The sequence below is a fragment of the Rhineura floridana genome, chromosome 4 (assembly GCF_030035675.1).
Source record: "Rhineura floridana isolate rRhiFlo1 chromosome 4, rRhiFlo1.hap2, whole genome shotgun sequence".
Taxonomy (NCBI): domain Eukaryota; kingdom Metazoa; phylum Chordata; class Lepidosauria; order Squamata; family Rhineuridae; genus Rhineura; species Rhineura floridana.
This window is the reverse complement of record NC_084483.1, coordinates 206276489-206290353: the sequence shown is the minus strand read 5'-3', so window position 1 is coordinate 206290353 and position 13865 is coordinate 206276489.

Here is a 13865-nt window from a genome sequence, read left to right as displayed (position 1 = left end):
AAACCCTATGCAGCTTGGGACCAGAATACCTGAAAGACCATCTTACCCCTTATATACCCAGTTGATCACTGCACTCTGCAGGTGAGGGCCTCCCGCAGATACCATCTTATCAAGGGATCCGTTCTGCACAACATAGGAAATGGACATTTAGTGTAGTGGCACCTACCCTTTGGAATTCCTTCCCCATAAATATTAGACAAGTGCAATCTCTGTTATCTTTTGCGCTCCTATTAAATACTTTCCTCTTTCAACAAGCCTTTTAAGCTGAGACCTATCCCAGTCTGCATTTGTGTTGGAATTGCTTTTTAATATGTCCTTAAACTTTCTTTTTTTAAAATGTTTTTAATCTTAGATACATGGATTTTGTTGTACGTCGCCCAGAGTGCCAAATTAACCTCTGCCAAATGGGTGTCTAACAAATCTAATAAATAAATAAATAAATTTTGATTGCTTTTTTAAAGTAACTTTTTGAAGATGTTCTGTTTTAATGTGTTTTAAAGTTTGTTTTTATGATGTTTTAATGTTTTTAGTGCTTCTGTTTGCCGCCTTGGGCTCCTGCTGCGAGGAAGGATGGGACATAAATCAAATAAATAAATAAATAAAAAACATGGTCAGCCCTCCAAAGGTTTCCTAACAGGATGTGGAGTCTAGGAATTCATACAAAGGAGGAGTTTTGAACGGGATGAAGGAAGAGGTGGTGCGCTGTCAAAGCGATGGCATTTGCAACACTAAGATGGCAAACTAAAACTTCAGCCTGTTGCTGCAATGAGTATGCACTGTACAGGACAAAACACATTAGACAAGACAATGTTGTGCGCAAATATTCTTGAGCTGCAGGTGGTAAGATTGGCCTTTTAAAAACAATAATCCAGCATTCCTAGGCTAAGTACATATCCAGGACTCTCAAACCAAAACAGCAGGTGGGTTGAGAAAGGGCAGGAATCTTCAAGGCCTTTTACTGCTGTTGTCTGTGATGAAGGAATTTTTCAGTGGCAGAGAGGGGAAAAGGAGCCACAAAAAGATTTGTTTTTCAACTACAGAGTCCCCATATGAAGAGTCGATGGTTCTGCTCAAGAATAGGAGCAGATCTACTATCACTTCCTTTTTTCAAATTTCTATCCCACCCTTCCTCCCAGAAGGCCTAGGGTGCCAAACAAAAACACTAAAAGTACTTTAAAATATATTAAACCAAAACAAGAACATCTTCAGAAAACGACTGTACAAACATCTTAAAATGCAGTTCCAACACAGACGCAGACTGAGATAAGGCCTCTACTTAAAAGGCTTGTTGAAAGAGTAAGGTCAGTAGGTGCCAAAAAGATAACAGAGATGGCACCTGTCTAATGTTCAAGGGGAGAGAATTCCAAAGGGGAGGTGCACTACACGAAAGGTCCACTATTGTGTGGAACGGATCTCCTGCTGAGATGGTACCTGCAGAAGGTCCTCATCTGCACAGCACAGTGATCAACTGGATATATAAGGGACAAGACTAGGAGATGCCTTTGCAAAAGAAAAAGGAATTGCAGTATGCATATGCACCAATACAAAAGATGTCCTGTGAGAGTCAGAGAACATTAGCAGTTTGTTTCCCAATTATCCTATATTGGCCTTGACAGGCATGTTTTCTGACACTGCTGGAATAACCAAGAGTGAAATTCTGCAATCTCTCTGCTGCAGGAACACAGAATCTGTGGCCTTCTAGGTATTACTGAACTACAACCCGCGTCAGCCCTAGCCAGCATAGCCGGTTGTCAAGGGTGGTGGGAGCTGTAGTCCAGCAACACCTGGAGAGGCAAAGTTGTTGACTGGTCTAATTTTCATGGAGAAGGTGTTGGCTTTCACTGTCTCCCATGGGAGTGGATTCCATGTGCTGGGTGAAGGACTTTCATTTGTTTGTCCAAAATGGCCCAACGTTCAGCTTCACCAGATGTCCACGAGTTCTAGTATTATGAGATAAGGAGGTGTGGCAAAATTCTTGGAAACCTTTTACAAATCAGTCACACCCGAATAAATGAGAGAGTTTCTTAATATGGGTGAGAGTAGAAGAAGTTGCCTCTTCCTAGTAGGCACATTGTTATTGCATGACCTTCTTTATTGCACTTGAGGAAGCTGGGGTTAAGTTTCAGTTCACCTAAGATGCTTTTTGTTGGCCTTTCCTGCTCATGTGGGTTCAACAGAAGTCAAATCTATTCCCCCTCCCCCCAATTCCTTTGGTTAAACAGTTCTAAAAAGGTTTCCATGATTTGTATCTTTCTACACAGAGATTGGTATCACTGTGGACATTTTGAGTCTAGTTCTTCCTCTCTAGGTTGCCAAGGACACAAAGAAAATAAAAGAACATTTTAGACATCAGCTACTTGTAATAAAGCCCCCACCTCTGGCAATAAAAGCCTTTTTACACCACAATCCTCTGCCTGTCTACTCGGAGACAAGCCCACTGAGATCAATGGGACCTACACCCAGAGAAATGTGTATACTCGACAGTGTATATATATTTATAATAGACACTGTATAGTAGTGGTCATCAACCCAGCACCCATGGGCAACAGTGTGCCCACCAGTACCTCCTCTGGTGCCCACAAAACATCTCAGTAAAACCCACAATGCATGAGAGATTGCTCTTCCTGCTCTGTTCCTGTTTGCACTGCCTTGGCCTCTCTTACACTGAACCCGTTAAACAAGGCCACATTTCCTTGGATGCCAGGGCTGGACACCTACCCTCCTTTCCATTCTGAACACAGGAGAGGTGCAAACAGCAGCTCTCTGCGTCAGTGTGGCAGTGATGGCTGTGGTGCTTTTTCCCCATTAGATGGGGGAGGGGGGCCATCTACTCCTTTAAATGTGGTAGCCATTTTGTATCATGCCAACCCCCATGGTAGCCATTTTGTGTTTTGTCACACTGACACGGCAGCCATTTTATGACTGATGCCCACGGCACTTTCCCAACATTCCAAACGTGCTCAATAAGTTTGTGACCCCAGCTATATAGGATTACATCCTTAGTTGCCATAATGTCTTGTCAAGAGTGTCAGTGAGTTGTGCAGCACTACATTGTGTGTAATCTAGTTTTCTATATAGATAAAGTTGTCTTGTGACCTTTCATTGACGTTTCCTCTGAAAGCAGCCTTAGCTTTTTATATTTGTCATCTACCACATCGCAAGTGTTCGTTGAAGATTAACAACAATGGCGAAAGCAGTTTGCATCTGTTAGATATAAGAAAGTGATTTTTTAAACTTTTTTCAAATGTAGACTATGATGGAGACATTCTATTTAAATGTCTATTTAAAGTGCTGCACTGGCTGCCCATGAGCTAACCAGCCCAATTTGAGGTGCTAGTACTAGCTCTAAAGCTCTAAATGTCTTGGTACCCAATTACCTAAAAGAGAGCCTTCCCGGTATCAATCATCATATTGGACCCTATAATCAGGAGGTGAGGCCTTGGTGGTGCTGCCACTGAAGCTGTCTGGCTGATGTTGACCAGTGACATGGTCTTTTCAGTGGTGACTCCCCATTTGTGGTGTGTCTGGCACCTTCATTAATGACTTTCAGGAGGAATTTAAAAACATTCCTGTTTACCCCGGTATTTGATGGCTGAAGGGCTCCTCCTGACAACCCGGAAGTCACTGGATGAAAGAATGTTTTTAACCGTAACTGTTTTTGGAATGTTTTTATCTGTAATTGTTTTTAGAATGTTTTTTTGTTAACATTTTTTGTTGATGTGTTTGTCGCCCTGGGCCCCTTCATGAAGGAGGATGGGATATAAATTCAAATGAAGACGAACATTATGATGATAATATCTTGCAGTTATTTGCAGGGCAAATAATTCAATAGGAGACAAAGGTACTTATCACTTTATATGGTGCTTTCACATGTCCAAAGCACTTGATTGAATTGTTTCAGTATCATTATCCCTGTACTGCAGATGGGGGCTATGGAGGCTGAAGGAAGGACAGTCGCCTACAAGCCGAATGAGACAATACATTAAATGCATTCATCATTTATACCTTGACTGCATCTGGGTGTGTACATCCAACACTTCAAAAATAAACAGTGTTGGGAAGCCGGGAACTGGCCAAGTTCAGGAGCAAACTGAGCCCTTTCCAACCAATGCTATTGTGCTGGTGGAATTGCTACCCCCACCAGCTTCCACCCTGAGGAAGACCACAGCCTTGATGCCTTCTATGTGAGCCTGGCACCTTCCTTATACAGCTGTTGTCATATGCTGACGATGCACCTGGCCTTTGACTCTTTTGGGGGCCTCCGACACTCTATTCTTGTGATTGTAATTGGTTTCAAACTGTTTTTAATGTTGTATTTTAAATTGTGGTGACCCTCCCTGGGACCTTAGGCTGAAGGATGGGATGGTGATGGTGATTATTATAGTCATAATCATAAATACTTGTCTACTGTGCATCCACACGGCCCACTCTCTTCCCTGGCATAGGAAACGAAGGAAGGTGGGTTCTTAAATGGAAAGTGGATAATAAATTACCTTTCTAGCGTGAGGCTGGGGTTTTAATCTAACGCTATCAGTTAATACAATCTTCCACATGAAAGGGGATTTTTTTGCAGTCAAAACGAGATGCTTGAGCAACTCAGGGCACGATTAGGATGTTTTGCAATATCACTGCTTATTTTAAGCTAAGCATCTCACAGTTAAGAGTAGTTTATGCTTGGAAATAAAGGCCAGATGGTCTTATTCTAAATAAAGTCAACCTTGTGGGAGGGGAGTTTTTCTGTCTCATACGGCTTGATGGAAGTGGCTCAATTCTCCATGGAGAGCACCAGCATCCGCCTGTGCGTGTGTGAACAGGATGCTAGACTAAATGGGCTGTTGGCTCTTCTTAGGTTCTGATGTGGCTTGGAGCACTAGAGACTAGGGGCTTGCATCCAGCTCTATACGAGCTGCATACCACTTGCACAACACAACTTCCTCTACTCCTCTCCCCACCTGCCCCCCCAAATCTGCTCCAGAGATTCTGGATTCTGCTTCCTCCTCCCCAACCCTCTGAAGCACATTTTGAGGGTGCACAGAGTGGGGGCTGGAGAGGAGAGGAGAGGAGGGAAAAGCATTGGTGCAAATACAACAGCAGCACTGGTTATAACACTCTGTTGCAAGTTAAATGCCACCCTGTATTATGAGCAGCACATAACCTTAGGTGGCGTAGTCCTATAATTCCACTTGGCATATGTGTGTTAATTGGTTTACCAATGCCAGAATGTCTGTGTTACCAACAACTTTTTGTGAATGGCCACTCTCTGTACTTTTCTGCATTTAATTTTTCTAACCTCATTGCTTACCATTCCCTCCCCCCCCAACCATGTGAATATGTACCTCCAAGTTGCAACCTCCTCCTTCCCATTATTATTATTATTATTATTATTATTATTATTATTATTATTATTATTATTATTGGCTTTTTCATGAGAAGTGACCCGAAGTGACATAAAATGATAGAAACATTAAAAGAAACCAAGTATAAACTCGGGAAACACTTCATGCATTTGATAAAACAAACTGAGGTTCACAAAAGCTTATGCCATCATAAATTTGTTAAACATTTAAGTACTGTAGTTTTTGCTGCAACAGTCTAACAAAGCTACAGTGATATTCTAATGATTTTTGTAAACTGCTTAGAGGTTTTCTACAATCAAGTGGTATATAAATTTTGTAAAATAAATACAAACACAAATTTTGAATGTGACTATGCTACAAGCTTAAATTGGTTTAACTGCCTTGCCTTCCACCCAAGATCTATGGGGGATGTACTTGGGAGTGGGAGGCGAGGCTTTCCAACAAAATTTCTTAGCAGTCTTATGAATGGAAATGGACTGGCCATTGTCTATATTCTCTTAGGGGACACTTGGCTCACGAGACCAGCCCTTATTTATTTATTTACTTATTTCTTTAAATAAAATAGGGCTAAAAAGAATGTTGACCCGCTTGGAAGAATACTGTAAAGACCAACGCTTGCTCGTCAATTATTCTAAAACTAAAATAATGATCTGTGGGAAGCATAAGAAGTCCAAATTGAACTGGACACTAAATGGACAATCACTTGAACAGGTACAGACTTTTAAATATCTAGGCTTATGTTTTAATGACAAGCTCTTGTGGAGTCAACATCTGGAGGCCACCAAATTATCGGGTGCTAGAGCCAGTGGCCAATTAAGAAGGTTCTTTTATACACACGGTGGACAATTAATCAACCCAATGCTAAAGTCTTGCCAAAAATCCTATATGGGTCTGAGTTATGGGGCCACCCAGTTAAATCTAGACTCGAGGCCCTACAAAATACATTTCTGAAGCAGAACTTGGGGCTCCCATGTGGAGCTCCGTCAGCCCATATAAGAGCAGAACTTGGCCTCCCCTCTCTGGCAGCTAATATAGATCTGGCATATTTAAGATACTGGAGAAAGATTTTCATCATGGATGATAGCTCCCTTACAAAGCTCTGCTGGCATGACCAGCAGCGGTCAGGGGGATGGGCCCAAGGGTATCAGGAAATACTTAAAATTTATAATCTTACTAAAAGGAAGTTTTTAAGCCTTAACCCCTCTGAGCTCTGTAACTGGGTTTTTGATTACGATGCGACCCAAGATAGGGCATCAGTTGTTGCAGCTCCTTTTTCACCTTGGTTTCCTTTATTTAAACTCAACCACGCAAAATCAAACTACTTCAATATTTTGACACGTGCCCCCTTACGAAGAGCATTTACAGAACTCAGATTTCATACAATGCCCACAGCCTACCTTGAAGGCAGATATTTGGGAATCCCGTCTGAAGAGTGCCATTGCGTTTTCGGTTGTAAGGGACCTGAGGCTATAGTCCATTACTTGCTTTTCTGTCCCTTGTATAAGAACCCTAGAATTAATAATAATAATAATAATAAATAATAATAATAAAATTTAATTTATGTGTCGCCTATCTGGCCGATGGCCACTCTAGGCGACGTACATACAATAAATTACAACAAAATAGAATACAAATACAGTGTAACAGTAAACAATATATGGTAAGCAGTATTTAAATCATAAAGACATTAAACCTCCCCAGAAATCCCAAAAGCCTGTTGGAAAAGCCAGGTCTTTAAGGCCTTGCGGAACATATTCAGGGAAGAGATGTGCTGAAGATCTTGTGGGAGGGAGTTCCAGAGGGTGGGGGCCGCCACTGAAAAGGCCCTCTCTCTAGTTCCCGCTAACCTAGCTGCTTTGGTTGTCGGGATTGAGAGAAGGCCTTGAGTGGCCGATCTTGTCAGGCGGCATAATTGGTGGCGTTGTAGGCGCTCCTTTAGATAAACTGGGCCAAGACCGTATAGGGATTTATAGGTTAATACCAACACCTTGAATTGGGCCCGGAAAACAACTGGAAGCCAGTGCAGATCGAACAGCACTGGCGAGATGTGGTCCCAGCGATGACTGTTTGTAAGTAGCCGAGCCACCGCATGTTGTATAAGTTGTAATTTCCGGACCGTTTTCAAGGGTAACCCCACGTAGAGCGCATTACAGTAATCTAATCGAGAGGTGACCAGGGCATGTACCACCAGTGGGAGCTGATGAACAGGAAGGTAGGGTTGCAGCCTACGTATGAGGTGTAGTTGATACCAAGCTGCCCGGCTTACAGGCGAAATCTGAGCCTCCATGGACAGCTTGGAATCAAGTACAACCCCGAGGCTGCGGACCTGGTCCTTCAGGGGTAGACTCACCCCATTGAACTTCAATTGAATTCATTGAATTAAACTCCTGGCCCCTCTTATTAATTCCAGAGGGGAGATTTTCTCTGGCGATTTGGTGGTGGAGCTCTTGGCTGACAAATACATCCAGGTTACAATCGCAGTGGCTAATTTTGCCTTGGCCGCAAAAAAACTGAGAGCAAATTACATAAAAGCCCAAATTACTACAAGTCTGACGTGACTGCATGTTTTATGATTTTAAACGTGTATTCTCCAGCTGTGCGATGGCTTATGGCTAAATGCAAATAAAGAACTTGACTACTTATTTATTTATGCATTTCTTAAATTTATATCCCGCCCTTCCTCTCAGAAGGAGCTCAGGATGGCAAACAAAAACATTAAGAACATGATAAAACATCTTAAAAACAAAAGACTTTAAAACGTATTAAAACAAAACATCTTTAAAAACATATTAAAACAAAACATCTTCAAAAACATCTTTTAAAAAAAGCTTTAAAAACATCTTAACAAGCCATTCCAGCACACACACAGACTGGGATTAGGTCTCTACTTAAAAGGTTTGTTGAAAGAGGAAGGTCTTCAGGAGATGCTGAAAAGATAACAGAGATGGTGCCTGTCTAATATTTAAGGGGAGGGAATTCCACAGGGTAGGTGCCACAACACTAAAGGTCCGTTTCCTATGTTGTGCAGAATGGATCCCTTGATAAGATGGTATCTGCAGAAGGCCCTCACCTGCAGAGTGCAGTGATGAAATGTGTATATAAGGGATAAGATGGTCTTTCAGTATCCTGGTCTTAAGCTGTATAGGGCTTTGTAGACCAAAACCAGAACCTTGAACTTGGCCCTGTAGCAAATGGGCAGCCAGTGCAGTTCTTTCAGCAGCGAGGTGACATGTTGGCGATACCCTGCCCAGTAAGCATTCTCACCACCACATTTTGCACCAGCTGCAGCTTCCGGACCAACCTCAAGGGCAGCCCCACATAGAGCACATTACAGTAATCCAGCCTGGTGGTTACCAGTGCATGGACAACAGTGGTCAGGCTATCCCGGTCCAGAAACGGCCGCAGCTGTCTTACCAGCTGAAGCTGGTAAAAGGCACTCCTAGCCACTGAGGTCACCTGGGCCTCTAGCGACAAAGATGGATCCAGGAGCAACCCCAGACTACGGACCTGCTCTTTCAGAGGGAGTATGACCCCATCCACAGCAGACAACTGACCAATTATCTGAACTCAGGAATCACCAACCCACAGTTCTTGCCAGCCTGGTGCCCTCCAGCTCTTTAGGACTCAATGCCCATCTGCCCTAACAAACTGCCAACCTGGTGCTCTCCAAAGGCCATTCTTGGACAGTGGTGTGTGTGTGTGTGTGTGTGTGTGTATGTGTGTCCGGGTTGTCAAGCTCCATGATAAAGCTGGTACCATCTTGTATCAGAGTTGTGGAGGACAGATGAGAACAGATGCTTAATTAGGCATTTCCTGACTTACAAACAGGCATACCTGCTTATTAATATGATCCATGCAAAATTGAAAAGAGAAAGATAGCCGCACCCTAAGTACTTGTAACTTGATTCATCCCTTTCCTTTCAACTGAAGCTGAAGTCAACTTTTTTGATATAATTTGATTAAAAGTTGCGAGGCAGCCAACTAGGGAACACACAAAATAACCTGGAGGCCTAGATGGTCAGCAGTTACAGTTGCCCATCACATCCCTAAAAGTTTCAGTCTTGGATACTTAGGCCCCACCTGCACTATACATTTAATGCAGTCCCCCCTTTGAGCGAAGCTTGGTGGGGGGTGACAAGGGTGAGGGCCTTTCCAGTGGTGGCTCCCCATTCATGGAATATGCTCTCCAGTGAGGTCCGGCTGGTGCCGTCATTGACATCTTTTCAGCGTCAGGTAAAGACGCATCTTTTCTCCCAGGCATTTGATAGTTTGAGATGATGTTTTGTTTTTAATATGCTGCCAAACTTTTCTGTGGCTGTGTGGGGGTGGTATTGCTATTGTTTTGTGGTTGGTTATTGTTATGTTTTTAATAGTCTGTTTTATTTGTTTTGTTTTAATCTTGGGGATCAAGCGACTAATCAATCAAATAATAATAATAATAATAATAAATCATTCCACTTTAAACAGCGATGGCTTTCCCCAAAGAATCCTGGGAAGTGTAGTTTGTGAAGGGTGCTGAGAACTACAATTCCCAGAGTTCCCTGGGGAGAGGGAATTGACTGTTAAATCAATCTAGAAATTGTAGCTCTGTGAGGGGACTAGGGGTTCCCCCCACAAATCCTGGCACTCTTAACAAACTGCAGTTTGCAGGATTCTTTGGGGGAAGCCATGACTGTTTCCTTTGAAAGAAGATGCAGGATGTAAATCTATTAAGTCATAAATAATAAAATTAAGTGGTATGAATCTGCTTTAAATGTATAGTGCAGATAGTGCCTCAGATTCAAGCATCTCCCTCCCACCCCATTGGCCATGGGCTCACTGTGTGCCCTCTGGCAATTCTATGGCTCAACTCTTCATCTGTAAAATGGGTCTAATGTTGAGCTAGCCCCAAAGGCTGTTTGAAAATATCATAAAGGATTTTGTGAATCAAAAATATTGTGGGCATTTCTGCCCTGTCAAATTTCCATATCTGCATTTTTTTTACTTTGTGATATGTAATTCCTCTTAAATAGTCTCTGATCCTACAGCTGATCCTTTGCCCTTAAAAAACATCTGAGTTCTCTGTCCTGTACTATGCCACGTAAACAAACGTCCACACTTTCTCTAACTTTGTATATTGCATGTGTGTGCGCGCGTGTGTGTATAAATATTTCCATTTTGAATTGATCTGTCATGGAGAGATGCAGAGCACCAAAACCTCGCCGAAGCACAGGCCTTCTTATTCAGTGACTCCTTGGGCTTCTGACAGCAACCCCACAGTGGACTCGTAAGGCCTAGAAACGTGTGTTTCTTTCTTATTAAAAGCTGAGATTGCCCAGCAGCTGTTTGCTTCGTCTTCTGCATGGGTGGAATCCTGGTCTGGCCATAGCAAAGCCCCCTCCCCCTCCATCTCCACTAAATCAGTCTAATGAGAAACTAATTCGGCTGCACCCAGCTGAAGAACACCTCCCCTCCGCCTCCCTGGTCACAACTGCAGCATGTGTGTCAGGGATCCACCACCAATATGTCATACATTCTCCCACATTTGAGGAACTACTGAGGAAAGTTATGATTTGTAGTATTCCGATCAAGAGTCTGACTGCAGACCCAAGAACATTAAGTACAAATAGGGCAATGTGTGGGGAGGCGGAGACCTTGCTAGTGGCGGGGGGGGGGGAGAGCAACTAAAAGTCTTTCTGCTCCCCCCCCCCGCTACGCCTCTGTTCACTCACTATGTGCCACGTTGAGCGGCTCATTGCAGGCTCCCGCTGTGGGCCCCAGCGGGAAATTTGTTCCTGATTTCAGATTTCAGCTTCTCTGTTGCTTCTCCACGGGGAAGGTCTCCGGCCCCTTGCTGTTCCAATTTGTTTGCATCTGTGTTATTTCAATTTAGCATAAATGTGATGGACATGGAACCTGCATTGCCGACTGTGGCAAGGAATCAATAGCATCTCTTCTCGGGCCTGGAAAAGCAATTGCCATACCTGGGCTGCAGGGACTCAAACCTCACTCTTATGGGGCTTGCAGCATGCTGATGCGATCTGGAGTGTGTGTTTGTGTAGCATAGTGACAGTCTTGCAAATTAGTCGCTCTTGCTCGCTGGTGACAATGGCGTAGACATAAGCAATGGCAGGCTACGAGCCCAAGTTGCTCCAAACGTAGGGCTGTCATGTTCCAGTTCTCAAAATTTGGGCATAACCATTTGCCTATTACGTGGCTTGTTTGGACTGTGCTGGAGCTGTGTTCGTGAGTAACTTGGTGAAGGCTTGTGTCTTCCGTGACAGGGCTCCAGGCCCCGAGGGCATCCCCGAGACTGTGGGAGAGGTGATCCTTCAGGCAGCCTGCCCCCCCCCCAAGCTATGTGGGGCTTTGAAGGTGAATACCAGCACTTTGAACTGGGCCCTGAAACGGGCTGGGAGCCAGAGCAGAGTGAAAACCCCTTCTGCAGTAGGGTCATATTGGCCAGTCCCTGTGGGTAGTGTTGCTAATTGGTGTCAGGTGAGCTGATGTTTCTGGGCCGTTTCAAAGGCAGCCCCGCGTTTAGTATATTGCAGTAATCCAAGCAGGCTGTTTGCCAGACAGGGTGTGGGAAACTGTCACAAGGCCCTATCTCTACCCAGGCAGGGAGTCCGTTGGCATATCAGCCAAAGCAGGTCAGCTGCTAGTGATGTGCCTCAGCTACCTCCCCCAAAGCCAAGGTGTAGGGCATGGCCAGAGAACTTTTTCCAGTCTGGGGGTTGCATTCCTTTCCGAGGGCCACTTGTCAGTGGTGGGCAGGGCCAGAGGGAAAAATGGGGAGGGCAACAAAGGTAGAGGCTGCTGGTGGCTCCGTGTCAGTGGGGCAGTGAAATCCACTCTGCGTTTTAGCCTGAACTTTTCAAGGAGCTGTCCAAGGTGCTGGAAAGTTCTGACTAAAACCCAGAGTGGATTTCACTGACATGGAGCCACCACTTGCCTCTGAACAAATGCAAATGTTAGCTTTTGCGCAGTAGGCCAGTTTCCACACACATACGAAAGGAGGCATTGTTGTAATTCATGAACATGGCCCAGCCAGGCAAAAACATCCAAGGTGTGAAGCATGGCCAGTGCAAAGTATAGCCCAGGGACAGTTCTGAGGGCCACACAGAGAGGCCTGGAGGGCCACATTCAGGCCTTGTGTCTGAGGTTCCCCACTCATGCCACAAGCAAAGGGCTCTAATTCCCCCAACCCCCTCCCATGTGAAGGGAACACCACCAACTCAGCAGGCGCCTCCATCTGTCAATCTTGTTTGCAAGTGACCAGCTCCAGATTCCATCCAGGGCCTGCTCTGAGGGAGACATCCTTCTCTAATCCTCAGTAATAACTCGTGGAAATTTGGGATTGCGTGGATTATTTCATGCTCTCTCTCGCTCGCTCGCTTTGTCCTGAAGTTAATAATTAATGGCATCCAGGAGGAAAGGAGAGGCAGAAAAGTGAAAGCAATCAATTACTGACCGAACAGAATTCCTGCAGTCGGACAGTGAAGGATTGCTGCCGCCTTGACAGCCGCTTGACGTAAAAAATAGCCTCAATTAGGAACTGTAAATATATACATACAAAAAACAGGCAAAAGGAAATGTGACTTATTAGGCAAGCGATTGATAAACGACCCAGAGAGAGGTCACTGCTGCTGTTTGCAGGCAGGTTGGGCGAGGGGAGGCATAGTCTTCTCCCAAAAGAGGGACTATGACCCTCCTGGCAAACGTGAAGTTGAAGGGGCAAGATTGCAGCTTGAGGTTGATAGACAAATGACCAAGGAATACCTAATCACTCTGAATGAGTTCAAATCTCCAGAACCCAAAGAACTGCATCCTAGGGAATTGAAGGAACTGGCTGCACAACTCTCAGAACCACTGTCTATTATCTTTGCAAAATCGTGGAGGATGGGTGAAGTGCCACATGACTGGAGGAGGGCTAATGTTGTCCCTATCTTAAAAAGGAGGCATTTGGGAACTACAGACCAGTCAGCCTGACATCGATCTCCGGGAAAATTCTGGAGCAGATTATAAAGCACTCAGTCTGTAAGCACCTTGAAAACAATGCAGTGATTACTAGAAGCCAACATGGATTTATCAAGAACAAATCCTGCCAGACTACTTATCTCAGTTTTTGATTGGGTAACCTCCCTGGTAGACTGTGGGAATGCTGTGGACATAATATATCTTGGCTTCAGCAAAGCTTTTGACAAAGTGCCCCATGATATTCTGATTAGCAAACTAGCTAAATGTGGGCTGGATGGAACAACTGTCAGGTGGATCCACAGTTGGCTACAGAATCGTATTCAAAGAGTGCTTATCAATGGTTCCTTCCTAAACTGGGACGAGGTAACAACAAGTGGGGTACCTCAGGGCTCAGTCCTGGGCCCAGTGCTCTTCAACATGTTTATTAATGACTTGTATGAGGAGGAGCAGGGAATGTTTATGAGATTTGCAAATGACACAAAATTGGGAGGGATAGCTAATATGCTGGAAGACAGAAACAAAATTCAAAGGGATCTTGATAGGCTGATG